Here is a 27665-nt window from a genome sequence, read left to right on the forward strand (position 1 = left end):
TATTGATATGTGTAAGATAGGTAGGACGTTTCCAGTCGTATATTCATAGAACCCAGATAAAGGGTATAATATCTATCTCAAGTCATTAATATCCTAATATAATGAGCTTGAAGAGTGTGTAACTCCCTGCTCTTTGTGTTAATGCCAACACTTCTAATGAAGGGGCTTGTAATCCAGATGAATTAACTATATGCATCACAAATGAATACGGCATTATAGTGCATTAATGTTTAAAGAAGGAATCTAAGAAGACGCATTACAGTGAATGCATAGCATAACAGCACCGAGGAGTTCTCTCATCAGAAAAATCACTCAATGGTTTATTACCTTCTGATTATATGCACAGTTGAAAGTTAACCTTTTGTAATGCATTAAAGCTAATACATCTTTATATATTCAGTTTAATGGCCATTTGTGGAGCTTTCGTCTTTTGATTTCATCAAATTTAATTAGGGAAATGGAGCACCTGGCTTTCAAAAACCTGAAGTTAACTTTTCAGAACATATCTCTCATTTGGGAATGGTCTGCGATATTACTGACCATGTTGCTCATATGGAAGTTAAGGTTAGTATCCTTGAATTTGTATTGTTTTCTAGCCCTGTTTTTCTACCCAGTTTGAATTGTCCAATGCAAACGTCACCTCTGCAGCATACTTACCAATCAGAGGGCTGATTATGAACATGTGACTTCCATTTACACTTTCATGCCAATTACACTATTCACCCGTTGACCTATGTGAATCTACCCTGGTGCCTGACCAGTAGGGGTTGCTAGAGAGTGACCAAGTGAACTGCAGGAGTCTGCTTTGAGCTCACCCCTCTCCTGGCTATTGGATCTGCTGCAGGGCAGTTGGGAGTGGCAGAGCCAATGTGAGTATGTATTATGCAAGAGACCAAATATTGCATTATGTTATCAATTCTGTTCCATTGTCCACTGTATTTTTTGTTCATTACAATTTTAAAACTTGTTTCTATACTATAATATCAGTGCATGAACTACATGCTTGTACTAGGTGTAAGTGCAAGGCAAGACAGCAACGGTGGAGCTCAGATGACAGATTACAATGCAGCTGACCTTGATAATTAATATTTATTTATACTATAAATTGAACAGTGTTGCTACATTTTTTTTTTTTTTTTAACCATTGTAAAGTAACACAATGCTTTACAGTCATTTGCAAAGCTTGCTAACTTTTCTAATGGAAACCCATTAACCCAAAGAGGAATGGATTTTTCTACTCTGTCAACTTGTCATGTAATCAATTGATCACCGATGAACTAATTAACACATTCAATTCTTCTATAGGATTATTCAAGCAGAACATGCAAGTCAGGTTACCAATCCATAACATTTTACAAGTTCCCTGTCCAATTCCCATACACGATGACAGGCACCATTACAGAAACACATTGATAATTAGCAATTCAGGTATACCCAATATATTGAACGAGCAATGGCTTACAAAGATCATTCTGCCTTTATTTATATTAATGTAATATATTGATTATTGACATGAATTAGATAATATATAGTTTGAATAACATTATAATCTAGTTACAAAGTTACTTATTTAAGCCTTTAAGGTACAAGGGACATACATGTTCCACAAATAAAATATCCCACACACTAAATTTCTTATTTTTGCAATGGGGTGCACAAAACAGGGTTTAAAATGTATTGGCAAGCTGGAGCTGGTCCTCCAAATTGGCAGTTTCCTCCTCATGATACTACTTGAATCACTCTTAAAACGCATTTTAATTAGAAACTGTTTGAACAACCGCTCAATTCCTTGTGTACCTTAAGGGGTTAAAAAATGTAATATCAAATCATGTTAAAACAAGAAAAAAAAAAAAAAAATATATATATATATATATATATATATATATATATATATATATATATGTAATTCTAATTAATAGCATTGTAATTAGTGCAATTAATAATGAACATTACATGTTATCTGTAATCATTTCTTCTCTGAGTTAATAGAATTAATGTCTTTTTTATGTGAAGTTTGGTGCGGAAACGTCACACGACTAAATTTATTTTTTAATTAAAATCAGTGACCTTAAAAAGGAAAACACTCATTATAAAATAGCTGTAGGCTGTCTCAGATTGTATCCACTCAGAAAGCTGTTATGTCCTTGCAAGCTCAATGTGCCCTGTATCACTCAATGCAACAAGTGGCATCTCTGCATTGACTTTCATTGGAAAATCAGACCCTGCTATCCTGAAATAAAACAATACAGCGGGGTTTAATAATCAAACACAACAAAGCCTGTTGCAGAATGACTGATTTGGTTGAAGTCAGAGCGGAAGCAGCACATAACTGATTTATTTCTATTAATATCCTTGATCTTAACAAAAAAGTAGAACCTCTTTGGGGATGGGGGTTGTTCGTAAGTCTGAAATGTCCGCAACTCTGAAAATGACTTTTCATTGGTTTTAGTAAATGTGGACACCTGCTATCTACACCCTCAATCTGGTGAATACAAGGATACAGCACAGTAATGCAATACTCATACTGTTATGGTTCTTTGAAATGGTACTGTAAATGGAAATAGGTGAAACAAAATGCATTCATACAGCTTGCTCAGTCACTCAGCCTCCTTTGGCTTGAAAAAAAAAACCTGTGAGTTGTTTAAAACTAAAATGTTCCTGGTAAAATTGTCCGTAGCCTACTTGCTTTGAAATCTTCCCCACCTTTGTCTGGATACATTTGTTGGTACAGTAATCTTGCTTTTTTCATGACCAGCACCCCGTTGATAGGATTCACTATCTGCTGCACAGTATGCATGATTGAATGAGTTGCATACTTCTGACTAAAAGTGGGGTGCTGGGTAGACCTGCCAGTTTGTAAATTTGGCAGTCGTGACTGAGTGTTCTACTGTAAGACCAAAAAACGTGTATGATAGCTACAAATACTAACTAACCGCTAGTAAATCTCCCTCGCTTGTAGACTCATGCACTCGATGTGGCCTGTAGTTGTTAATTTATAATAATATTAATAATAATGCAGAATGATACCTGTGAGGCATAGTTTTGGTGGACAGACAGCCTCAATGCTACATCGCTTTTTATGAAGTTGTAGTTTTTCTTCAGCAAGGAGTTGCTGGTCCTGAGATCAAGCAGGGGGTTTCAACTTGGGGTACACGTACCCCTGGGGTTACTTCTAAGTAAAGCCTTGCTACCCGACCCGAGCCCGACGGGACAAGACAATAAGTGTCAGGGTTGGATTTGTATATATTATATATTTCGGGCTTGGGTCAGGTCAGTGTGTTATCAGTGAGTAGATTATGGCATTTTTTTATTTTAAGTGAGGATTTTTTTTCTTCCTCTGTGCACAAGTGCTTCCTAAAACTGACTTCCTGCTTCCTTTTTTGCCTGTCTAAAAATATCTTTCCTGAGTGAAGTGCTGCCGTGAGTGGCGAGCACGACAGTTAACCAAACATTTGTATGAAGGAGAGATTCTCTACATTAAAAATATTGAGACTGATGGAGTAAAAAAAAAAAAAACTATCAGCAGGAGAATGTGTAGCAGTGGAATGTTCCGTTGCTGGAAAGGGTGCGTCTAAATCCACTGTTTGGAAAAATTACAACATTGCTGTATTCAGCGATGATAAAAGTCCATGTGGCTTTGTACAATGCAAATCTTGCAAAATATTACTGATATGACAGCGAAAAGACAATAAATTCATCTCTGCAGTGGCACACTGAAAAGGGATGTATTCATCCTGTAGCTGACTTCTTTTGTCCAAAATGATTATGCCAATTTGAAAGAGCATCTTAATGTGTGGCTATTTATGGTAACACAGTTTTTAAGAAGCCTGTTGTCGTCTTCTTTTAAAGCGTATGTTTGGAATTATGATGTTTGTGGAGAGGTCGGGTATTCAAATATTTCAAATGGCTCGGGTCGGGTTCGGAACTGGTTTTAAATTTAGGCCCGAGCAGACCTCTTCTTATAAGGATCGTAGGGGGTACGCAGGACAACTCATAACAAATAAAAATGAAAGTGCAAGAAAATAATGATCTTGATTTGATTTTTTTTTTTAAAAACTGTATTATATATTATCTCTAAACCACTGTGAATAAATATTGCGTTTTTGTTTTGCAGCTCAAAAGTTAGTATAGTTTCACAATAATCATCCACCTGTACACATGTATGATTTCGATTGAGAGGATTTCCACACTGATATGAGAGTGGGTCAAGCAGGCCTCTGGCGATTCTGCCCATGGAGAGTGTTTTGTACTGCTCATGAACTTTGCAGTTTTCAAATCGTTTTTGTGTTGGCTTTAATAAAAAAAAAATATCAGTGTTAGTTATTGTAGTGTTTATCTTGAGGTTAATGTTTTTGATGTTGTAAACATTTTAAATGGCACACATAATTATGCTAAGATGGGATGTAAATGGTAACGTGATAAACATTTACAGTGCAGACTATTTGAGATTATTTATAATAACTGTGCTAAATAGAAAAATATGTGTGTTTCCGAAGAGATTCCCATATACTGTCTTTTGATTCTGTGTACCCAAAGACTTGTAATTCAAAGTTTTAAAAATGACTGTTTGGTATTGTGTTCTAAACCAGCAGACACTATACTGTAAATTGAATCAAAGAATCCCTGCTCCAGGCTCAGCTAGCTTTTTGGAAACCGAAGAGTGATTAGCTGGAGTAAATGTTGTAAAATTAAAAATGGAAACATTGGATATTTGCTTCAAAACATCGGCTACGTCTTTGAAGAGTAAGTGGAGCCTCTGGCAGACTGAATCTCTTTGAAGTAAATTCATTGCAGAAGGTTTATTGGATCCATCTACATTATTAACATTATTTTAAACTACCTGAGTAGAAAAGTGGAATTTGGCCTCAGAAACTGGTTGTCGACGTGATTGTGACTGTCCTGGTTTGGCTTGGGCTGTGGTGGTTTGACTCATCACTGTTTGATGTATGCTAACATGGATCTTTTACCATTGCAGTTTAGAAGACAGTCTCATTTTGCCTCTTTGGTTTTCAAATGTAGACATGTTGATGGTCGAAGATACTTACAACCCATGTCAGCAAGTGAAGTTAATGAGCGTTGTATTTGAAGGAACACTGAATGCAACCAATATTTGTCTTATGAGAACAAAGATAGGCCAGACGTCTTGTATGTACAGAACTCCTGGATTTTGGAATCAGTTGACTTTCAAAATGCATCTTCATTGGGTAAATGTAAACATTGTATTCATAATTAATTTCATTTCTTACTTAAAGTATATGCAATCACTGATCAAAGTTTTGCATCACCTAGAATTTTAGGATTGAGACATAACATATACATATACATATATATATATTGTAATATGGCACGGGGTAGGATAATTGATGGACGTTATGTTGCTTCACCTTTCTTATCATTTGTATCCAACTTTAACGAGCTTAACAAGGAACAGGTGCCCGAATCAGCGCACTGGTATAAAATACGCTCTGACCATCAATCTGCATCTGTGTGTAGTGGAGGAGAAAAGACATGGAGGACGGCGGGTGTAGAGCGAGGGAGAGAGAAAGAAAAAGATAAACAAAACAAACAAAGGATTACTTGGCAACGACTTTGGAACGGAATTGGACGCTGATTAGTGGACTGGATTATTGGACTGAATGAGAACCCGAACCCGGTAAAGACGACCCTTTTTGTACCTGAACCACCATACTGCCAGCGATTGTTTGTTTTGTTACGTTTACGTATTGAAGAGTTATTACGTTCTGTTTTGATTAAGAAGTGTGAACTGTTGCTTTATTGGAAGATTAAACATACAGACACCGTGCTGTTTGAACTCATACGATCTCTCTGAGTTTGGTGTTTTGCATCTTACCATCTGTCTATTGCAATCATAAGTTTCCCTACCCCGCACCATATTACTCTATCTATCTATCTATCTATCTATACACACATTACTTAGATCTTTTATTTAACATCATGTAATCAAAGTAACTACAAAATTATATTGCAGACGTCTACTGTAAGCCATGATAGTATTTCATGTTAGATTTAGAATTGTCACTTTTTTCCATTTTTGTCAGCAGTATGTAATTTAATATGTTAATGTAATATTATTCAGCAGGTTTTATTTGCCTTTATGAAGCAAAATGAGTTCATTCTATAGGGTGATGCAAAACTTTTGGCTGTAGTTTAGAGTTAGGGTTGGGTGAGGGTTACATTGTGCAAAAAGATTTACACATTAAGTACATTACAAATATAATAACACTAATTATGTGTATGTAACACCTCCTCAGGAGCCGAGGCAGAAAAAAGTACCCACAGTAAATGGCACAGGATAAACATCAGTAGCCCGACTACGCCAGTGAGGGAATTGCGTCCTCAGAATTTGAGTAATTTTGGTTAACAAAGGTCACAGTTCCAGTTCACAGATACATCCATCTCACAGATAAGGCATTGGTACATAACTGGGGTGTAATCAAAGGAGAATAAAATGATAAAATGCCACATTAAATGTAAACTGGCTTAGTTTTGAACAGTACATTTCACTAGTCGCTTTAGGGATATATTCTCAACAGCCAGCTATGGCTGTATCTAACCAATTACTAAAGATATATCCAAATTAGTTTACTCATGCGCTCTCATAATTCCAAGAATACCTTGCCCACTACTCATAGATCTCACAAAGGTGGGGCTACAATCTTTCACTCGCAAAAATATAACAGCCGTAGGATTCTTTTGTGAAGAACGCTAGTGCCGGCGACACATACACACAATGCAGGTGCCGCCGCCCCAACACCCTCTCGTTCCTCTCACTGCATGGGAACCCAGCCTTTAAAAAGATTGAGGTGTGGCGAAACAACATACTTGATTGGAGGGTGGAAAAGGGAGGAAAATCAGGGCTGGGGGGCGTTCTAAAAAACATCAATTACAAAAAAATAAACAACCGTGGTGGCAACCCGTCACAAGTACACCTGTATTTACTATGTGACTACTATGTAAATACACAGCAATTTGATACACTTAATGTAAAGTGTTGCCATGTTTTGTAAATAGCCCCAAACATTTTCTTATTGTGTCCAATGAACTTCACCATGCACATCCCTAGTACCTACACCTTTAATTAGTGTTTCTTTCTCCTGCTTCCCTTGTCATGATTAGATTTAATTCAGTGTTTATTGTGTTATCAACTCAGCATACTACAGGCTTCAACTTAACCAAACTTGAATGCTCCTGACATTTAACCTAATGACTAAATCAGCAAAAATGTTTGCAGATAGCTGCTGGAAAAATATAGGCAGCTGTTGCCAAGCAACTGGATATTATTTTCTAGGCACTGTGTCCCCAAAACACAGACAAATTATTGGATGAATAAAGTAGAAATAAAAAGTGGTGTACTTTTTACTGTTGGGCAACAAGGCAATGAATAACAATAGCTAAAACGAACTGCTGTCGTCTAGACAGTTTGAACACATCGCTGGTTGTATAATGTATTCAAATGTTTATCAAGTACAAAGAGATCCACATTGAAATGCATTGTTCAAGGAAGTGCCCACAACTAGAGTCTGGACTTTCAATGCTTGATATTCATTGTGTTAAAGCTAAGTGGCTTAGAAATTCTTTCCTGAGAAAGGTAGCACTTACATATAATTACAATGTTTTTATACATAGTTACAATGTGCTTATTGCATAAGATTTACACATTAAGTATTTTGTAACTATGCATAATAACATTCTAATTGTGTGAGTACACATGTATTTACTAAGTAACTACCATGTAAATACATAGTAATTAGAGTGACCATGTAAAGTGTTACTCTCAGAAGCTAGGCCTGGTCAAGTTATTGGATCAATGAACAGAAGTGCTAGTGTATGAAGAGGTGGTGGTAGTTTGAGAGCCAAAGCTCATTAGTGCCCCTCCAAGGTGTTACAATGAGGGGCACTGTGCATACAGGACCCATGGCAGCCTCATCCTGCAGTAGCTACCCTTGAGCTTGCATTCCCCAGTACAGAACAATTGCTTTACCTTTGTAATGGTAATGTTTGAATTGCCACTGAAGCTCATTTTGTAAGGTTTACAAACATTCTAAAGCAGTCTTGGCCATGAAGTGGGCACAACCATGGCCTTTTTTTTCTTTTGCTTCAGCCTTTTTGGTTTACAATGGCTCTTGGAAAACATATTTACACATATTAACTCAGCAGTCTGTGAGAGTGCCTGGGCTGATGCCTGTATTAATGAGAGGACTAATCAGACCAATTAACATTTTTTCTTTCTGTTGCACTAGGGGATCTTGAGCTAGCTGCTTTGGCGAACAGAACAAGCGGCACATCTCAATTTGCATCTCAATGATTTACTGCTTTTCATCATTCAAGGCAAAAACAGCCTCTATCTCCTATGACCTCAAGATGAGTATGGCATTTTTATTTTATCCTTTGAGGAGAAGTGTTCAGCTTACGCACATTCCTCTTAATGGAACTGCTATTAACGTTGAAGGAATTGGAAATAGACTAGAATGTTTGTCATTGAATGTATTACATGTATTTTCAGGTATTTTGGCATGACTTGTGACAGGGAAATACTTTGGAGCAACACTAATATTTCTTCTGCTAGAGAATTTCTGACAGGACATATATTTCTGCCTCTAGGTGCTTTGTCACAATGCTGTCCACACACATCCTCCAATTTTAAGCCCAGCGTTTAAACACCATAAACGTATCAACTTCATTTATCTGAGATTGAATTTACAGTGTACATTTTGATTGCTTGTGTGGTAACACATGAGGCTGTGTGGTCCAGTGGTTAAAGAACCGGGCTTGTAACCAGAAGGTCCCCGGTTCAAATCCCACCTAAACCACTGACTCACTGTGTGACCCTGAGCAAGTTTCTGTAAGTCGCCTTGGATAAAGGCGTCTGCTAAATAAACAAATAATAATAAAATAATAATAACACTACGGGCCCTAAGGGCTGAAGAACAGCAACCAGACTGAGTGAGCTACTGAAGGCTACATCTTGGAAACCACTAGTCATGGCTTGATGAAACTGTGTTCTCAATGCATCTAAAACTGAACTAAGGGTCTTGAAATGGTGGCAAACTCTCTGTTAATGATATGGTACCATGGTACTTCAGTGGATTACCAGTCTATGCCATTATGATACCATTAGTATGTATAAAATATGGGTAACACTTTACAGTGTTTCTAATTACTGTATATTTACTTAGTAGTTACTTAGTAAATACATTATTGTTGTTTATTTTCTTAGCAGATGCCCTTATCCAGGGTGACTTACAGTTGTTACAAAGTATCACATTACAAAATATCAAAATACAGATAATAACAGTTATAGAATATAATACAATCGGTACTAAGTAAGAGCAAGTTTAAATGAGAGAATACAAATTACAGTAAATAATTACAATTGAGAGTGATTGCGACTAAGAGCAGCTACACTTAAATATTTGATTATAAGAGTAAATTCCATTAAGAGCAAGTAATAAGTACAATAATTGGATATGAACGATTTCAAATAAGAGCAATTACAAAAAACCTGAATACGGTTACCTTTCAAGAGTACTTGCACATAATTGCAATGTTATTATGCATAGTTACAATGTATAATAACCTTAGCTCTAAACCTAACCCTATCACTAACCCTTTTCTGATACAATTGTGTACTTACATATATCGTGCAAAAAAGATTTGCACATTAAGTACATTGTAATTAAGTGTAAGTGCACATGTATTTACTAAGTAACTACCATGTAAATACACAGTAATTAGAGTCAATGTAAAGTGTTGCTAAAATATGAAATTATTACCACCGACTATTCACCCACATTGTAGCTACCATGGTCCATTTGCCATTGTGTAAAATTGTGTTTCATATGATATAACATTGATTGCAATTCTGATAGTGAAAAGGGATACGTCACTATGAAAACCTGGTAACAGTTTCATAGAAGAGGTTTCATTTTGGTGTGTACATTTCATCCTACTTGATCAGCACAGCTGTTTCCCTGTGTTTAATAAAAAAAAAAACACTGTTTCTCAGTAAACAGATGTTCATAATTCACAATTCTTGGACAAGTCTAGCACTTTAAATATATTTGTTTTACCTCCTATTTAAGAAAAACTCCAAACCCCATAAATCTGTTGCCTTTTTTATTTTTTACCATATACTGTGCATAAATAATGCTGGTCTAAAGTATGTGCTTAGCTTAACCCTATCTCTCCATAATCCAAATATAAAATTATTGTTGCCTGGTTATTCAGACTCAACAAGTTGTTCATGTGATTATGATACATGTCTCAAATGTTTCTCTAAAACCTCTATTGGGAGGTGGGGAACTACTTTTTTTTCCAAACAAGATTTTTCTTATAAGAGTTTACCACGGTAAATGTACAGTGTTCCCATTCAGTTTCAATGGTTATATTACACTATGTAACACCATTTTTGTTCCTGGGTAGTAAGTGTTATTTCCTAATTGCTTATGCCTCAAAAGTATAGAAAATGGCTATTATTCCCCACAAACTTTGCTTTTGTGACCAGGACAGTGATATTTTGAAATTTGCCTATTTCCAATGAGAAAACGGGCGAATTTGTGTCTTTTCGTTCACATAAAGTCAGAAAAAAACAACATATGAATCCAAATTAACATGTATTTATACTAAAGTAATACAAAAATGACTACAAAAGATTTAGAAGTGAGTAGTTTTTCGAGATTTACGATTATACTGTAAATCACTTTCATGAATCAGCCCCCAAATGTAGTCTCCCATCATGTTCTCGTTATACTGTCCTTGGTAGCGGCGTTCAAAGTCCAGTATATCCTGGTGGAAGCGCTTGCCTTGCTCCTCCGAGTAGGCTTCCATGTTCTCCTTGAATTTAACAAGATGAGCATCAAGGATATGGACTTTGAGGGACATCCTACAGCCCATTGTGCCGTAGTTCTTCACCAGAGTCTCAACCAGCTCCACATAGTTTTCGGCCTTGTGATTGCCCAGGAAGCCCTGAACCACTGCGACAAAGCTGTTCCAAGCTGCTTTCTCCTTACTAGTGAGCTTCTTGGGGAATTCATTGCACTCCAGGATCTTCTTTATCTGTGGTCCGACGAAGACACCGGCTTTGACCTTTGCCTCAGACAGCTTAGGGAGGAGTCTTGAAGGTACTTGAAGGCTGCCGACTCCTTATCTAGAACTCTGACAAATTGTTTCATAAGGCCCAATTTGATGTGCAGTGGTGGCATCAGCACCTTCCAGGGGTCCACCAGTGGCTCCCACTTGACGTTGTTCCTCCCCACAGAGAACTCGGTCCGCTGTGGCCAGTCCCGCCTGTGGTAGTGCGCCTTGGTGTCCCTGCTGTCCCAAAGGCAAAGATAGCAGGGAAACTTGGTAAAACTGCCTTGGAGACCCATCAAGAATGCCACCATTTTGAAGTCTCCTATGACCTTGATGCCATCTCAGAAAAATGCAGATATGTATCCACTTAGGCAGCTGGAACTAAACTGAACTGGTGGGCTTAAGGCCCCTGTATTTATCCTACTATTTATATTACTGGAAAGTTCTAGAAAGTTCTAGAAGTTACTCCAAGTTTACTCAGCACTGAATCTATCTGGAATGTTCTGGAAAATAGGTAAATTTCAAAATATCACTGTCCTGGTCACAAAAGCAAAGTTTGTGGGGAATAATAGCCATTTTCTATACTTTTGAGGCATAAGCAATTAGGAAATAACACTTACTACCCAGGAACAAAAATTGTGTTACATAGTATTATTATTATTATTATTATTATTATTATTATTATTATTATTATTATTATTATACTTTACCATACCTCTCTGGGCTTTACAATGCTTCACCTGTGTTTTATTACACTTTACCATGCTTTTACTATAGAAAACTATAACAAAAAATAAATTGGAGAAGAAACAAACAAGACAACAAAGAGAAACATAAAATTGAGTTTTTAAGGAGTTCTATAATTTCTCCATATAGCAAAAGATGCATTTTACCTTTATTTCAGAAAAATAGCTTTTTTCTTCTGCCGTGCTTTCAAATATGCCTTATGGAAGTTTAAATAATTAACAAGAGAATAACTCTGTTTTTAAACATTTTTTGAAAGAGGCACAGGGACCAAGTAATGAGTTTAGACTATTTGAAATCAAGAATACAAAAATAGACTTTAGGGATGACTGATTAAAGATTTAAAGTATGCCTGTCAGACACTCTGAAACCCATTCTCTCTCCCTGGGAGACCCAGTGTATCCTGCCAGAGTTCAGGCTGACCAGCTGTAGGATGTGGATGGGCAGCAGTGTGGAGTAGTGGTTAGGGCTCTGGACTCTTGAACGGAGGGTCGTGGGTTCAGTCCCAGGTGGGGGACACTGCTGCTGTACCCTTGAGCAAGGTACTTTAGCTAGATTGCTCCAGTAAAAACCCAACTGTATAAATGGGTAATTGTATGTAAAAATAATGTGATATCTTGTAACAATTGTAAGTCGCCCTGGATAAGGGCGTCTGCTAAGAAATAAATAATAATAATGTGAAGAGAAACTCATTCCAGCTCTACTCTACCAAGAACTACTAAGAGTTTTGCTGCTGTGCTCCTCATTTGTGGAAACAACTATAATTCCTTTGTTTTTTTGAGTATTATTTGTAATTAAAACCTAAATCCTGATCAGCATACAAAAAGGGATCATAGTGACTTTTCTGCTTCATTTAGATTTAGAAAGTCAGAAAATCAACATTTTGTTTTACGCTTTGCTTGTTCACATGTGTGACCAGGATGACTGGTGGTGACATCAGACTTGGAAGAGAATGGACACAGACAGTCAGTACTGCAGGGTATGAAAAGCGGTGCCTGTGCATTTAATAATAAATAAAACAAAACAGAACACTTACTCAAAATAAACAGCACATTGGCCAAAACAAACAAACAAAGACACAGAACAAACAAGTATCGTGCTGGTTTAAACTAGCACGCGTAGCAATTGTTATTTTAAGATTTGACTCTCTAGTCTCACGACTCACGTCTCTCGTTCCGCCCTGAACACACCCCGACTCTGCGAAAGCTGCAGGTTCTTATAGTGGTGGCTGAAGGATTTAACTAGCTACATTTTGCATGGGTTTAATAATTCTTCGTGACTGTAAGCTAATTCAATAATTATTAGCCGACAGTCACGCAGTCTCAGGAGAGGTACTAAAACAATAACAAATAATGCCGGATGAGTTTTCTCCCATCCTGTAAAACATAATACATAATAAATCATAATAAGACACTGTGGCAGGCTGGCTTGCAGTGGTGAAGTGTGGTGACGTCACGGACCAGGAAGTAACTGAATCAAAACAATGGATGGGCGGGTGAAGCTGAACGCAACGGCGTTCAGGTGATTTTATTAATAAACAAAACAAAAATAAAAGATTTAAACAAACAACAAAACAGAAACCAAAAGGCACGAGGGTCAACCGAATAAACAGACAAACAAGTAAGTGTCGTGCTGGCTAATCCAGCATGTTTTAGCAATTGTTATATTCTGTTTCCGCTCTATCTCCCCGTACCTCCTCTCTGTACACTCCACCCTGCAGCACGGATAGCTGCAGGTTCTTATACTCTGGCCGAGGGGTTAACTAGCTGTTAATTATCTTATTACCCCTCGGCCACAGTCTGCACGCATTTGGTAAGGATGCATGACTGTCAGCTAGTTAAATAATCAGTAGCTGATCAGTCATGCATCCTCACGGGGCTTTTAAATTATAAATATAAAAAACAATAACAAAAGACGCGGCGCTTTTATCCGTGCCGCAAACAAAAATACAAATAATAATAAATTGGGGCGGGACACTCCGCACAGACACACATGTATATATATATATATAGGGGCGGGACACCCAGCCACAACATCCAATACACTGTTTGTGACGCAGATTATCAATGTGCCCATCTAAACACAACCTGAATGCAACACACACTGCTGAACCACTGAAGCAGGAGTAAGAGGAGGTGGTTCAAGTGCAGGGTTGCACACTTTTATTAAATAAAATCAAAAACCAATGCAAAGGGGCAGAAATGACTGTGTTAAAAATGCACACCCCTTTTAGAAGAGGCTATTTATTTTATTTTGGTTTTTTTTGCATACTTTTTGTTTTTGTTTTTGCGCTTCATAGCCGCCACAAGTAGACAAACGTTTCGGCAAGTGCCTTCTTCAGCGTACTTGATCAGAAAAAAAAAAAATTAGGTCTTTGATGTCTAATTTGAAACACTGCTATGATTGGTTTGCTACAGATAACAAGCAGCTTGGCAGGCCACCACACTAGAGCCCTGAATCTGTGAGGTAGAGCCAGTGATGCAATCAACAACATCTTGAAACTCTTCCTATGACAGTGGTCCTAGGGAAAGATCCTAATCTGCAACCTGTTCTATTGATCTGCAAGTGCAAAACGAGTGCAGTGCCTCTTTATGGAACTAAATGAATATTTCTGAATTTGCCAGCATAAATTGCACTTCTTCCAGCTAGGAAGTGTCAATTAGCCTGTCAGAGGATGCTATGTGAATAATTTAAGTGCTGTTAAATATATAGCTTTAAAATGTTGTTTTGCTTATTACTTTGCCCCCTGAAAATGATAATAACGCAAGAAGAAGAAGAAGAAGAAGAAGAAGACACATGAAATGAGTTCAGATGTTTTTATTTATTTATTTATTTTTTATGAATAGACAAAAGGAATACTTGTATTACCAGAAAAATACAAACACAGAATTATTTTGTGGCCTTAGTTCTCTTTCCCTGGGAGACGTGGCCTATCCTCTTCAGTGCTGAGTTATCAGCTGAGGTACACCTTTACTGGCTAGAGGAGGAGATGGCAGAAAAGTTCTGGCCTTCCCTCCCTGTGGAAGATAATTAGCTGCATAGTGTGTGCGATGATGGTCCCATGACAATGAAAAGACTAGCACGGGTGAGCACAGAATTCATGGTACATATTGAGGGGCAGAGATCAGTAGGCAGTTCTTTGAGACTCAGCTAAGCTTTTGTAAGAAGAGTAAACTTGTGTTTACCTACCCTTAGAATTGGTAATTCATGGCAATTGACCACACTTTAAAACAAGCTTCTGTTTGTGATGGATTAATTGATTAACGGGGGGAATTTAATACAGAAGTACATCACCTATGTTATAATTCCTCTGCTCTATGGCGGCATTTAATAACGCATTCTAGGAGCACAGTCTCTATGTGCTTTAAATTCAGAACTTAATAAACGGTAATAAACCGAAGTACAGTAATGAATCACTGTTTTAGAGGAACATATTTTCTCTGAGACGACTCTGGTCTTCTGCCTTAAACACTGTGTCCAAAGATAAACAATGCTAAGAGCATGCTCATACAATATGTTACAATTTTCTAATAAGGACCTGTAGCAACTGGCTTACAGAATAGCAAACTAGTCCAATAAGTGTGTGATTTACTGTTAAATCCCCAAGGGGCTTATTAGAGAACTGAAAAATCTCGTACTTCAAAAATAAATATAAAGAATCTGAAAATGATTTTCCTAGCTCCAACTTGAAAGTGGCACTTTTATTAACTGCAAGATAACATTGGCCCAAATCACATAACTTTCAATGACACCCTTTTTTTCCTCTCGAAACAACATTGAGTGTCTATTCTTCAGTTTTTTGCCAGTGTTTAATTAATTACACTTACCAAATCATTACTTAATAATTGGTATGAAAAAGGTGCCTAGTAACTGAAAGTCTTAATTTTGTACCCATTTCTTTTATTTTGAAAAGTCTTTGAGACCATGTTAATATTCACCTATTAGAGATCCCCCATACTTGCAGATACAGAGATCTCCTCTACAGTAAGAACTCCATATGCAGTGTCATCGTGCTTTCCAGAAACTGGGACTAGTGCCAGTGAATGTGTCATGAATAAATGCATTCTGTATATGAATCCAAAGGGAAATGGTCTGTAAGTTCATACATTTTTTTACATCAGAATTACTGTCAACCACATGAAAAATAATGGGATTTCAAATGTACTATACAAGGTGCATCTTAGCAAATGAGAAAATCTTCCAGATGACATTTTTATTAACATACGCATTTAAACTGCCCTCGGCTTCAATTCACTTTACAATAGAATGTGCAGAACAGCATCTTGTTTCTGTATTTTGATCTTCCAGTACATGTTACTGAATGGTCTTCAATGGCAAAGCAGTGGCACAATAATGGTTCTGTACTAAAAGCATAATAAAATAAGGAGGCATGGTAAGTCACATAGAGGTATGGTAAAGCATTTTTTTTTTTAAAAAAGCCTTGATAAATTGTGATAAATGGGAAGACTGCTCAAATATTTGTATAGGTGGTAGCACAAGGGCATCTATGGTGGTAGAATGGTAGCCTAGCATAGAGGAAATATTTTCATAATGTACATACTGCTGATAATACATTCACATGGTACTATACTGTAGATCAGTGAAATGACTCTTATTGCTTATTATATTAATATGGATAATAACATATTAACAACCATGATTGAGTATGAAAAGAAATGTTCTGCACATAGTGCACTGTGAGTCTACAACAGTGAGTAATGACAATAAAATAAAAGTCAAATTCTTAACATGTTTGTTTTTTATGGGAAGGTAATTTATTCTGTTTCTGTAATAGAATCACATGGTGTGTTAAACATCACATGATCCTATTAGACCCAGGAAGCACTCATAAGGAATCAGAACAACACGGAATGAATGTAGACATTAGAAAAAGAAAGATAAGTGGAGAGAGGCTGACCGTAGGGAGGTCTCTCCCCCCGTAAGATGAAACCAAAAAGCAGATGGAGGCTGGGGAGGAGGATCATTAGACGTATTGTTTTTTTCGAAAGACAAATAAGAAAATAGCTATTCCACTGACAATTTGTTCTGGTTTTGAAAGCATCTAAAATATGCACGATTTGATCTAAGGTTAAAATGAGTTACCTGCCAGAAAAACACATATGTACAATACCTCGCAACACTGGAAACACTATTAACTATATACTGTGTTTATTATATTAGGTCATTTATTTTAATTAATGCCTAAGCTTGAGGGTGAAAATATTGCCCAAAAACAGATTCAAAAACACAAGACAACAATACCTACTTTCCTTGTTTGTTCCCTCATCTGCTTATGCCTTGGCTCTGCCTCACTTGAGATGAGATTGGGCATTCTTTATAAGCTAGAGACTTGTTAAAGCTAGAGTAAGATCTGCTTTCTAAATGTTAGAGATGTAACAGTTATTGATCGCCATGGGTTCTGCTTTTTAGCAATGACGTTTCTTCGATGCATGCACTGTATTACTAGAATAATAATATTCACATGTAGTTTTTCAGATTCATTTCAAGGCATGTGTGTTAGTATTCTCAATGCATTTATTCTTGCTGATTATTACATGTTCGATAATCAATTTGTTAATTGGTTGCCGATTGCTTCCTTATGAAAGTAAATTTGCACATTTAATTTTGCAGTTCTCCTGTGCTTTTCCCATGGCTTATCATAGTAAGCCGTGTTTTGAATATGCTTTGCCATGCCTCACTGGTATGGTTACCATATGACTCCATGTACACTAGGACAGTGTGAGAAAGTTCAGGCTTTTCAACCTGTACCCCAATGCATTCTGGTAAGTGTAGTCCTGCTGTGAAAGCTACCAGAGACAGGTAAAACCTACCAGAATGCATTGTGGTGTGAGTTGAAAAGCCTGTACTGTCCCAAACTGTCCTAGTGTACATGGAGTCATATAGTAACCCTACACTGGGCATCACAACGCTTACCTATGCTTTTACGATGGGATAAGGGCACCTCTTCCAAATGTTATAGTATGTATTAATGATGTATGCATTTGTCTCTAATGTAAATTCATTTAATCTAATTTACAGCAGCTGTTAGAAGCACAGAGACGCTTGTAAAACACGCCAAAAAAAAATTGGCTTCCACCTCACACACCCTGATTCATTCCAAGCATGTGACTTGAGGCAAAATCCAAAAAAATGCAAGCATCAAGAAGAGCAAGAGAATTCATCACAGGCTGTTTATATACAACGGCATCCAGAATTTTTGCATGATTAAGATAGCACTCCATTTCTCATCAAATCACTGACATTTTAGGGTTATGATAATGTTATTTGGAGCAGATGGTGCTTTCTGATGGCTTGTCTGATTTTGGCAGTGATCAAATGCCATTGCCATTGATTTTAGTTCTACCTGACGCACGTATTGAGGTTGCTGCAGCCCTCAAACTAATTGGCACCTGTGTTGATATCAGACCAAGGGCATTGCTATTGACAGAATTTTACAGTAGGATACTGTTTCATTTGTATTGTCCTTTTTTTTAACTTGCTAAATACTATTGGGATACAGTGAAGAAATCCAAGCAGTACAATCAGTACCAGGCAATGGAGTTAATAGCAATGGCTGCAAAATGGACAAGGAACACACAGATAGTGATCATGATATCAAATATTCTGATACTGATATGGTGCAGAAATACTGTCATTTGTGAAACTGGTTGATACCATTGTGGACTTACTGGTATTTCAAAAAATAAAAATGTTCCCATTCTACCAATGGTAGCTTCATGCCCTTGTAGCTGTCCTTATGCTACCATAGTCCCTTAGGACAGAACTAGAATGAGTGTGAAAGTTTTTTGCATGATATATGCAAGTACACAATTGTATCAGAAATGGGTTAGGGTTCGGGTTATATCATGCAAACAGATGTACACATTAATGGGCCGGTGTAAGGATAAGTGCAAAGTGATTTGCAGCTGCAAAACACCCGTATTGTGGCCAAAATCTGTGTTTTGCACGTGCAGAATGGGTTGGCTGTTGTTGAGTACAGGCAGGAAAACCTTCAGAAAAGACGGAGACGACCCCATATATTCAAACCCAGGGTCAGATTGTTTGGGATGCTGGAGGATATAGTGGTAAGGCGTTACCATCTCACTCCGCAGGTCACCCTAGACCTAAGAGCTGGATTGACTTTCTCCACTATAGAGGACCATATGGCCTCTTTGGTAGCATAACTGATGTTGGCTGAGGCTTTTCCAAATAACTCAGTTTCATGCTGAGTGACCTCAGCCATAAGGACTCTCAGTGCCTCCTCAGAAATCTTTTCCGTGCATCAAGAGGACTTTGCTGCCCTTCCTGTGACATATATGTTTTTTGGTTGGTTAGATTATCATGCTCCACAAATCTCACACAGCGCCTGCTGCTCTCTGTACTCCTAACTCCCCTCACCTCTGGGCTATAAGTGCAGCCGCTAAATAGCCCAATGCACAGGCGGAGCTTATTGCAACCCTCATAATCATGATTGCATTATTTGTGTGTGTTTAGTAATTTGCATTGCTCTTAAGCTTACATAAGCCGCAGTGCAAAATAATTGCCTAGCCACTAGGCAATTTGGATTTTGCTGACGCAATTGTTTGCACTACGCCTATCAATACATCAGGCCCTAAGTACATTGCAACTATGCATAGTAACATTGTAATAGTGGAAATACACCTGTATTTACTAAGTAACTATTAATGAATACACAGTAATTAGAGAGACTTAATGTAACGTGTTAATGTAAAAGAATACTGTAGAAATAACAGTAACAGCAGTTCTTTCTATAGCCACCCTTTCTCCTCCCAACTCTTCACACAGTGAGAATTTTATCTCACACCATGCCTGAGCAGTGACAGGCACTCAGCTGGAGCAATTCAACAGAAGGCAATCACTGCCGTTGCCCTTTAGGGAAGCCAGGTGAATCTAGATAATGTGCGAGACCAGCCAAGAGGGGGCTACAGAACAGCCTTTAAAATTAAGGAAGGAGTCGATATATTTCTATAATCATTTGGGGATTGAATCCCGCCACCCTGTGACAGGAACAAAGGAAGGTAGGCAGTCCAAATGGATTAGAGATGTAATCATCAGCTATCTAAGTACACAGTACTTAGAGACACTTAATGTAAAGTGTTACCCCCCAAAAAAATTATATTCATATTTGTCTTTGTGCACAAGTTCCTTTCCCCACAAGCTCCCTATGAACTGAGCATTGTGGGTAGTTTCTGAAAAAGAAAACATTTGTGTTTTGTTTACTTTTTCAGTCTCGGAGCAACACATTTCACAAATCTATTTTCTTTAAATTGTTATTGGCAGCCGTTACAATTGTAAAACAAATAAGAAACAACTTAAGAGCACTTACAGGCCACTAAACTAAATGTCTGAGGTGTTTATTGCTTGTTTTGTCATTTGTATGTGTGTTTTCACTTCTAACAATGTTAGCGGCTGGTTTCACATACCCTCATTAGCACTAATCTTGGTTTACTCAATGTTAATTGGGTAAAGTAATCCAAGATTAGAGCTAAGTGGTCTAACAATTAAGGTTTTAGTTGAAAGTGCATGGATATAGTTCTATGCAAAGAAACACTGGGATAACCATGGATAGACAGTTGATTCAATCAAGTGTGATGCTCTATTTTATTTTTGCCACTTTTTTAGATGGGTGCACTATCATCTTGAAAGTAACAATGGCCACCACGGTACAACTGCAGCATTGCTGGGTGGACTTCCACAGCAATGCTTAAGTAAACTAAGTCAGATTTATCATATGACAGGCAACTTAATTTGCATCTGTTATTCAGACAGATGCTAATAAACCAGCCAGACAGTGTATGTTGTTTTCATTAACATACTCCATCCTTAGAGTTGGCCCTTCTGTTTGAAGATTGCCTTGCAAGACACCAACATTTCTAATTGTTTTTAATTATGTTTTACAAGGGAAGTATAATATTGATGCATGCAAAAATTAATTCCTATTCCCAAAGATAGCCAAACTACACAAGATGTTCAAACAGCAAACCGTTTAAATCAATGTGCAATTGACATTTTCAATGCACAACACTATAGAATGGCAAGAAATTGTAATGATCACAAAAAAAAAAAAACTTAAGTTTGTCAAAAGTTCTCCAGTCTAGGGGTAAAATCTTCAATTATGCGTTATGTATCTTAATTTATGTTTTTGTGTTTTAGTACTGCATCAAGCCTTACTTAAACAGTCTCAGTGGAATACTCAGAAAGGGCACCATCCAGTATTACACAAGGCTATGAAAGAGAACACAAGCCATTCAATGATATAAAGTACATACACAATCCTTTTATAAAGTCTTACCTCTCTCGTCTTAAAATCTAAAACTGCTAAATCTTAATCCAAGTTCAAACACAATTTCAGGTGTAATTACTATATCTGACATACCTATAGGAAGCTCAAAGCTATGGACTGAGACAATTCTCGAAATTTAACTAATGTAGTGCCAAACGTTTTTCATCTTTACCCCTGTTTTTCTACCTGATTTTAGTGTTCACTCAGCGCAGCAATTGCCCACAACAGCTCAAGAGAACCGAAGGTCGGTGGACGTCCTCCAATCACATGACCAAGCCCATTGCCTCTTAATACCCAGGACATCGGCTACAGATGTTGGTGAGTTATGGGCACATGTTAGACAAAGGCCTGCCCTGCAGTTATACACTTTGAGCTCATGGGAGTGCATGACCAGAAGGGTCCACTACAGTGCTGACGATTTTGCCTCCCTAACCCAAAGACATACCAGTAAGCATGACCATTCAGAGACGTGGTAAAATACAAATAACCTGTGTGCACGATAATATCTTGAGCCTGCATGTCATTTTCTCGTGCACACCAGTTAATTTCCCTTTCAAAGATCTGTACTGTTGCGAGCTGAGAATATATATGTATATATATATATATATATATATATATATATATATATATATATATATATATATCATCTGGAAAATTGCATTTTCTACAACTGGAAACAGGCAAACCGGAAAATAACTTGACTTAATATGCAACGATTAATATTACATAAACCTGTCATTCTGTATTGATATGATTCAGAAACTCTCCACTGTGGAGCGTTCATGTAACCCTCCAGCACAATTTAAACACCCTGCAGACATGTCATGTTGAATCACTATCCTCCGGGTGGCCCGTGGTCACCCTACACCCTATTGACAAAGCTGGTGTGTAAATACCATGCAAGTCCTTTTGTGGTGGCAATGCGGCACATTGTTTGGATTATTTATAATGGCTCATTCCTGCTACATGAATACAGAATGGATTGAAATTAATATATATAATTTATTTCTTAGCAGACGCCCTTATCCAGGGCGACTTACAATTGTTACAAGATATCACATTATACATTATTTCACATTATACAGATATCACATTATTTTACATACAATTACCCATTTATACAGTTGGGTTTTTACTGGAGCAATCTAGGTAAAGTACCTTGCTCAAGGGTACAACAGCAGTGTCCCCACTGGGGATTGAACCCACAACCCTCCGGTCAAGAGTCCAGAGCCCTAACCACTACTCCACACTGCTGCCCATAATACAGAGTACAGAGTTTGCTGAATGATTCAGGATGCACAGGTCTTTCAATAACACAGCATGCATTACTCTAGGTTTGAAATACTTGCACTGTATCATCAATTTGATTTAACATCAGGTTGATTTAATCAGGGGCATAAATAACTTGATCTACGGAGGAAAACTGTTGTTTACACAGAATGTAGCCTTTGAAAAATCAGTTTTAGGTCTTCATCAATAACTTTACTCACTTGCATCTGTGTAAGTGGGATTTCAAACTCCAACTCTGAGGAACTATCTTCATGCATAAGTACACAATTGCATCAGAAAAGAGTTAGGGTTATAGCATGCAAAAAAAGATGTACACGTTATGCTTAAACACATTGTAATTATGTGTAAGTGCATGTGTATTTACTAAGTAACAACTATATAAATACACAGTAATTAGAGACGCGTAATGTAAATGGTTACCATAAATAAAAGGAAAGTCAACTTAATCATTATAACAAACACAAAAACACTTCATATTGTATGTCATGTTTAATATTGTGTGTTATGTTTAATATGTTTGTGAAATGATGGGAAAACTACAGGGCAAATTTTAAGCTGTCTCAAGTATGGGTCTTGGCAGTTGCAATAAGTAAATACAAATTTTAAAACTGCGCCTTTTAATATGACAAGAAATCTATTTATATTTTATATGCATCCCTAAATGGCTTTATCTTGCTTATTACAATTATGTCTGTGCAGCTAAACAAATTCCTTTCAGCTGGTGATTCATGAGCTGGCATACTACCATAGTTCATTCAGTGATGTCTGACAAGCCACACAAAAATTTTTTTTTTATATTCTCCCAGTTGTGGAAATGCTTGTAATTGGAGCCTTCACAATACATACTCAAAGCTTTAGCAAATTACCCTCCAGGCAAGTTAGCTCAGATGCACCCGGACGCTTTGTTAAAATGAATAACCTCTATGTACAGGGATATATTTTAATGGCCTAAAAAGCTGCCATAGATATACCTAATAATGTCACCAGCATAGTTTACCTCTGAGTCGGTGAAAGGTGGCATTTCTGTAATGACTAGGGTTACCAGATTTTCAGAGTTCAATTCACAGACACCGTAGCAACTCTAAAGCTGTTACAATAACAGTATAAAATAACAAAATAATAGTTTAAAAATTAAACATGGGGTGTATTTATTGCAGATCATTAATGCTCATTTATTTCTTTGTGTTGTCATCTGATCAAAACAAGGTAAATAAGCAAAAGCTGTTACCATTTTATCGAATACATTTCTCTGCTGTTAACTTGCTGAGCAGACTGATACAGTTTTGTACTTTAAAAAAGGATGTCTTGTAACCCTAGTAAAGAGGCCAGTGTAAAAAGGGTGAAACAGTGAGTTTGTTAAAGATTTGGGGGAAAAAAAGGAACAATGCAAAGTTTCAGGCAGGAAATTGATCATTTAATTGACAGGAAACTCCATGCAACCATTAAGTCATGTTCAAATTGTATTGAGGAGGTGACTCCTGCATTCATGTCAACCTTCAGTCAATACTAACAGTCTTCAAGGCAGGTTCATTTAAATCCTACTTCTCTGTGTTGTATGTGGTCCGTGTGCTGCCATTGCTGGTAGTGTCACGTGAGCTGTTCAGTGTGTTGATATGTAAATAAATCCTTTTCGCCTGTGGGACGTATCAACTTCAACCTCCGTCTCGATCTCCTGCCTGTCACTCAGCAGCGAATGCACGCACCAACACGACAGATGGCTACCCTGTTACAAGCATTAATACCCTGTGTCTTTCTAAACAAGGGATTTAGGGGAGCTCCCTAATAAAAGCTGAATCTCAAAACAATAATTTTGCGAATATAGTAATTGTCACTGCTGTGTATAATGGTATTTAAAACAGGATTAATTCATCTGACTTTTTACATATCCGCCTTTACTCTGGTCCCACTGCAGGCGGACATGCGACGGATTACTGTATACTAAATGATCATTTGTGGTATACAGTTTTCATTCGCCACAGGAGGATGCCACAGTAAAAGACATCCTCCTAACAATGTGACCTTAAAATAAATTACTGCTTTACTGTTTTTGGTTCTAGTTGAATCAAATTAACTTTTGTTTTTGTCTTGTTTCAAAAAATAGGAATTAATAAAAGAATGCCGTTAATGATTTGAAAATGTGCTCCTAAGGTTGTACAACAGCAAGACCAAGGAAACAGCATTTACAATGGGTACAGTATTTCCATTCTTCCACATTGCATTTTTGATATATTGAAAACTTTATAATATGTGACAATTCACTGAATCCCAAGAGAATAAATAACTAATACTTCATTGAAATTAAATAGGAATTTACACTATATTTGAACTTTATATGTAATTAATAATATTTGAATTTCAGCTGTGTGTTTCTTACCTCTCATTTAAACATGTAGCTCTTGAGAATGTAGTTGTCATGGAAACTGAGGGACCATGGCACTGCCTACAATCAGGCACAGAGCAGACAGTCAGGCAGGCAGGCAAGATTATTGGACTACTTAAACTCATTCCACATGACACCCGATGATTCCAACAGCGAAAAGGTCAAGAGACTAATTGTGCATTAGCCCCCTGTGCCACAAAACCCCTTCTCCCAATTTCAAAATGTTGTAGAAATGTGCAAAAAAAATAATGAAAAATAATGATTACAGAGTTATTAATCAGTCGTGCAGCGTCTGGTAATTGGAGAACTCTTTACTCCAGAAACATATCTAAAGGGGCTGAAGTAAGATTCATCTCCACTGCAATAGATCTTGTAAATCAAGCGCTTCGCTTGCAGATGGGTTTTGGGATCCCTGGGAAAAGTCAGCACTGCAAGGTGTGTAGGATGAGTACGGGTAGCACAGGCTTAGCTGTGGGAAGTTGCTGATCTTTGCTGGGGATTCCACATTGCATTAGCTCTGGCGCTCCCATGGTTTAGGGAGGCAAAATCATCAGAGAATTTCTCCTCACCATGCTACAGCGGACCCCTGTTGACCTGCCTCCTGTTCAAAGCAGACACCTGCAGGGCTGGCCTTGACCTCCTGAACTCAGACCACCCAAGTGACATTAGAAACCTGCAAACCCATAAATTGACATTAGAAACCTGCAGACCCGCGACAGTCATTGTACAATCTGCAATATAAAAAGTATATGTAAGATCACTGTTATTATCAACATATGTACACTCCATTTATTAATGGGTTCTTAATTGAAGTTGCAAACTCTATACTTTTAAATTAACCAATGTTGTTTTTTTTTCTTTTATTAATTGGAAATGTAATTGTAATAATGCAGGTCAGATTAATCATTGTCCAAAATGTTCTCGAGGAAGGGGGATATCCCCAATCCACCCCCCCCTTCCGCCGCACACACACACACACACACACACACACACACACACATCAGGGATGGAAATAAGACTGATATTTCACCTATTCCAGGTTTTACAACAAGTTTTACAACAAGCTTGATTCCCATTGTGAACAATTTCAGGTTTGTCTTATTAAACTTATACTAAAACCAAAGAATGGATGAAACTGCTATGCAATGAGAGTCTTATTTCCATCCCTGATATATATATATATATATATATATATATATATATATATAGATAGATAGATAGATAGATGGATATCATTATTTTTGTTTTACTTACTCAATATGAAACTTGTTGCTGGTGCTGAGCAACAATTCTTTCAAGACGTGGAGGTACTTCACAAGCACACACACATGTCATGGTCAATGTTGATCCTGGCTCGGTACTTTGTTTTCATCAATGTCATGGCTGAAAATCCGGTTTCGCATAAGTAGGTTGTACTGAATGGAACTGTAGCAGGGCAGGAGCCCTGCACATGAAGAGGGGGTTTGTGTGTGAATACATTGTTAATTTAATGTTGTGTAAATGTGTGTAATGGTTATTTAATTTATTGCAGTACCTGACGCTCCTGGGATCACCTGCCTGCTGTGTGTGATTGCCAGCTGTGGATGATCAGCGGGTAGGTGTGTTCCAGCACAGCGTCAGGTATAAAGAGGTCCTGTTTGTTCACCTCGGGGCTGCTGCAAAGCCACGGACAACGGGCTGAAGATCGTCCACGCTACCCGAGCATAGTGAGAGAAATAAGTTGCTGAAATCCTCCGATCGCCGTGATGGTGAACCGGGATCGGAGCCAAAAGAAACTGCCAAAACCACCGACAGCCGGAGTCGGGGTTTGTGTTGATACATAAAGATTAGTTCGGGGATGGTAGATCCCTTTAAAGTATAGCGAGGTGAGCAAGCGGGACCTCCATGCATTAGGGAGTAGCGCACGCCGTTTTTACGGCACCTTTTATTTTATAGTTTTTTGTATTGTGTTTTATTTTGTTTTTCGTACGCTGGCCGTATGCACTCAGTGAGCTACCATGGTTGGTAGTGTCACGTGAGCTGTTGTGTGTATGTGTGTAAATAAATCCTGCGCGCCTGCGGGGCGTGTCAATTTCAACCTGTCTGGTCTCCTGCCTATCACTCAGCAGCGAATGCACGCACCCACAAGCAAGAACCCTTTCACAGGAACCAACACTTTCAGTGCTGCAGAAGAAGCAGTGCTGTATTCATCGGAGCACTCACACCTCAATGTTTCCTGTGGCATTTCACTGAACTTGGTTCTGAGGGAGCTGTCTGATGAAATGTCAATGAGATCTTCTAACAGCTTTGATGGGACAGAGTGTGGCAGTTTAGATTCAATATTCTCACTAATGGGGTTTGTAGCCCGTAGGTGTGTAGCGGCTTGTTCCATCATGAGTTCAGAAAAGTAAGTATTACATTTGTTGAGTAGAACAGACAGATGCGCTGCCAGCTGTGGTTTGATTAAGTCAAAGTCAATGTTCAATGCACTGTGAAAACTATGTCTTCTAACATAAAAGCGATCCGTCGTTTGACAGTGTCATTTGACATTGGTATTTTTGCCAGTTCCTTAGCCTTCTGCTCTCCAAACATTTCCTTTACAATTTCAATGGCACACGGCATTATCAACTCCTCAGCAATCGTATGCAATTTTTATTTTTGCTTTAGCAATTTTCTGCTCCACTATGTACGATGACACTACAAGCTTTTTATCCGCGGTAGTTGTGGATTTCATTACTGCTTTAGTACCAAGCAGTTCCGTAGCCTTTCGATCAAAAAATGAATGCTGCTTGTTTTTATATATTTCATGCTTGGTAATTAAATGTCTCTGTAATTTAGAGGGTTTCAAGCATTCATTGAACAGTAATTGTGCAC

The 27665-nt window shown here is 37.7% G+C and overlaps 1 long non-coding RNA gene across 1 annotated transcript; it reads left to right on the forward strand.

The window, feature by feature from the left end:
• Window positions 1–17958: 17958 nt before the first annotated feature.
• Window positions 17959–27171, forward strand: LOC131737467 (uncharacterized). The gene is made up of 3 exons (XR_009329087.1): window positions 17959–21460; window positions 24534–24621; window positions 26344–27171. It is a non-coding gene; the product is annotated as an uncharacterized LOC131737467 (long non-coding RNA).
• Window positions 27172–27665: the final 494 nt, after the last annotated feature.

This window comes from Acipenser ruthenus, chromosome 7 (genome assembly GCF_902713425.1).
Source record: "Acipenser ruthenus chromosome 7, fAciRut3.2 maternal haplotype, whole genome shotgun sequence".
In the NCBI taxonomy this organism is placed as follows: domain Eukaryota; kingdom Metazoa; phylum Chordata; class Actinopteri; order Acipenseriformes; family Acipenseridae; genus Acipenser; species Acipenser ruthenus.